This window comes from Papaver somniferum, chromosome 11, assembly GCF_003573695.1.
Source record: "Papaver somniferum cultivar HN1 chromosome 11, ASM357369v1, whole genome shotgun sequence".
NCBI classification, from domain to species: Eukaryota; Viridiplantae; Streptophyta; class Magnoliopsida; order Ranunculales; family Papaveraceae; genus Papaver; species Papaver somniferum.
The window spans coordinates 7,165,565-7,169,152 of NC_039368.1; the positions used below are offsets into that span (position 1 = coordinate 7,165,565).

The 3,588-nt window shown below is 40.2% G+C and overlaps 1 pseudogene; it reads right to left on the bottom strand.

Moving 5' to 3' along the window:
- Positions 1-847: 847 nt before the first annotated feature.
- LOC113325668 lies at positions 848-948 on the bottom strand (annotated as a pseudogene).
- Between the last annotated feature and the right edge of the window lie 2,640 nt (positions 949-3,588).

A 3,588-nucleotide genomic window follows, 5' to 3' on the forward strand; every position in this document is an offset into this window, starting at 1 on the left:
AAGCATACTTCGAAGTTCTTGATGGTTTCTGTAAGTTGAATACGTGACTGCGCCGCCTTGTAATACCGGTGAGGCCTTGGCTATCAAAGCTCCACCGAGCTTCCCTCGCCTCTATTCAACTTACGTTAACTCGGATTGATTCCGGAGGGGTTTACTTAAATTGTAACGAATTCCCGTTCGAAGGATTAGAAGCTGGTCTAGAAACAATCTAAGTGGAGCCATCATGCTTTTTTTTTGCTAGAAATCAATAGGTTTGATTTGGTTGAGTCGTCCTTGATCTGTGTTTGCTTACCCTTCCAATTTAGAAAATTCTATTGTATGCCTGAACGTAATAGAGACACACTAGGTAGATTTGTTAAAGAGAAACCTAGTAGTTCGAAGCGTCTCGATTACCTTAATCTAGAAAGTTCGGCTTTTGAAGAGTCTATTTTTGAACGTTCTTTGACTGAGGAGAGAATCCCTGTTGCTCCGATAGCACCAGAAATGACAACTTTGAAAGCTTTGTTGAATCCAACTAGGACTACCCGTTCTACGTGTATTAAGTTAGCTGAAACGGAGGAACCCTATGAACTGAAACATGGGACCTTACAGATGCTCCCAATCTTTTTAGGGAAAGAAAATGAAAACCCTTATTACCATGTTAGGGATTTTGAGGAAATTTGTAGTACTCTAAGAATTAGAGGCTTAGATGATGATGCTTTGAAACTTAGGTTATTCCCATTTTCCCTGAAAGATAAGGCCAAGTCGTGGATGTATAGTTTGGACTCTGAGTCAATTGAGACATATGAACAACTTACATCTGCCTTTTTCAATAAGTTTTTCCCTAGACACAAAACATCATCTATTAGGACGCAAATATGCACATTTTTCACAACAAGAGGGAGAATCTTTATATAGGTATTTGGAAAGGTTCAATGATTTATTATCCCAGTGTCCTCATCATGGTTTAGAAAAGGTTAGGCTAGTTCAGATCCTTTATGAGGTTTTAGATTATTCTACAACGGCCATGGTTGAGTCTCTATGCACTAGTGGATTTGAAAACGAAACTGTTGATGCGGCGATGGAATTTTTTAATGAAATCGCCGAAAAAACCCAGCAATGGGAAAATAGTAGGGCACCCCAGAAAATAATTCTTTTAAGTAGAGGAAACGTTAATAGGGTAGAAGGAGGCTATAAATCAGATGCCAAAATTGCTGCTATAGCAAAAAGGTTAGAAGCCTTAGAAGTGGGGCAAACTAGTGGTAGAGTGGAGCCTTTTTGGGAAGGCCAAAATATTGAAGAGCAGGCCAATGCTCTTTATAATAACACTAGATTTGATAACCGTCAAAAGATTGACCCATATTCAGAAACCTATAATCCTGGTTGGAGAAACCATCCGAACCTTTCGTGGTCTAAGGGCCAAAGTCAAGGTCAGTTTAGTAATTCTAATGCTCCCCCAGGTTTTGGCTATACTAAGAATCCTTCAGGACTAGCTCAGTTTCAGAATCAGTCAGATAAGAAAATCCTAAGTTTAGAGGAATCTCTCGCCTTGTTAACTCAGCAAACTGCAAAATTCCAGTTATCCGTAGAACAGAGTCTACAAGCTAGTAACAGGATAGGACAAGAAAATAGTCAGGCTATTTCCGAGTTAAAAACCCAGGTTGGTCTGATAAGTGATTCTTTGAGAGAAAAAGGTAAGTTTTCTAGTCAAACACAACCCAACCCTAGAGGAGTTCATGAATTAGGTGCAAAACCATCGAATCAATTGAATGCTGTTAGAACCCTTAGAAGTGGTTGTAGTACAATAAGGTAACCATGCCCGATAGTGAACATACTGTAGTTCACCCCTCAGGATCTCACCTCTCAGGACCAGTAGCTGAAGAGACTGATAAAGTTTCTGATGATGTGAATTCGGTTCCTGAAAGGTCTGATTTTAGGCCTAGAGCCCCATTTCCTCAGCTATTAGTACCAACAAAGAAGGAATCGAACTTTAATGACATAGTGGAGGTTTTTAAGCAAGTTACCATAAACCTTCCCTTATTAGATGCAATTAGGCAAATTCCTGCTTATGCCAAGTTCCTTAAGGATATGTGTACGCGAAAGCGAAAACTTAGCGTCCATAAGAAAGCCTTTTTAGCTAGTCACGTAAGTTCAATCATTCAGAACACCACAACTCCAAAGTACAAAGACCCAGGTTCTCCTACCATTGCTTGCACAATAGGTAACTTCCGGGTAGAAAAAGCTTTACTTGACTTAGGAGCCAGTGTGAACTTACTGCCATTCCATGTATACTTACAGCTAGGACTTGGTGAAATGAAACCTACTCAGATGACACTGCAGTTAGCTGATAGGTCTGTTAAAATCCCTCGAGGTGTTATCGAGGATGTTCTTATTGAGGTCGACAAGTTTATTTATCCAGTGGATTTCGTGGTCCTAGATACCCAACCTGTCCCTGACCCAGAGAACCAGATACCTGTGATTTTAGGTCGCCCATTTTTAGCTACGTCTAATGCGATCATTAACTGTCGAAATGGTGTGATGTTTATCTTTTGGTAATATGACTATGGAGATGAACATTTTTAATGTCAGTAAGCAACCTCATGAGCTAGATGACACATGTGTTGAGGAGGTGAACATGATAGAAGCCTTAGTTCAGGAGTCATTACCAAACATCTTGTCTGAAGACCCATTAGAAAGTTGTCTATCCCATTTTGGTTTAGATTTTGACGACGATAGCACTATTGAACAGGTGAATGCTCTATTAGATTATACCCCTGTATTAGACACTAATAGATGGAAAGCTAGATTCGATCCGTTACTAGTTTCTGAGACTACCCTAATTCCTTCTTTAGAAGAGCCCCCAAAGTTGGACCTTAAACCACTACCCGATACTCTAAAGTATGTGTTTTTAGGCCCATCTGAGACTTTACCTGTGATTGTAGCTTCCAATTTGGATAGTGATCAGGAAAGTAGGCTGGTAAATGTACTTCAAGACAATAAGGAAGCTTTAGGGTGGACTATAGCAGACATTAAGGGTATAAGTCCTACTGTATGTATGCATCAGATTCATTTAGAGGAAGACTCCAAACCTTCTAGGGAGATGCAACGTCGACTGAACCCTAACATGAAAGAGGTAGTTCGAAAAGAGGTGCTGAAGTTGTTAGATGCGGGTATTATTTACCCAATTTTAGACAGTAAATGGGTCAGCCCTGTTCAGGTTGTCCCCAAGAAATCAGGTATCACTGTAGTCCAGAATGATAATAATGAATTAATCCCAACCCGAGTGACCACGGGATAGCGTGTGTGTATTGACTATAGGAAATTGAACAAGGTCACAAGGAAGGATCACTTTCCCCTTCCTTTTATCGACAAAATGCTAGAGCGATTAGCTGGACATAGTCACTATTGCTTCTTAGATGGCTACTCCGGTTATAATCAGATCGTTATTTCCCCAGAAGACCAAGAGAAAACCACTTTTACATGTCCCTTTGGTACCCTTGCGTATAGACGCATGCCTTTCGGGATTTGTAATGCCCCTGCGACTTTTCAACGTTGTATGATGAGCATATTTTCTGATATGGTAGAATGGTTCTTAGAGGTCTTTATGGA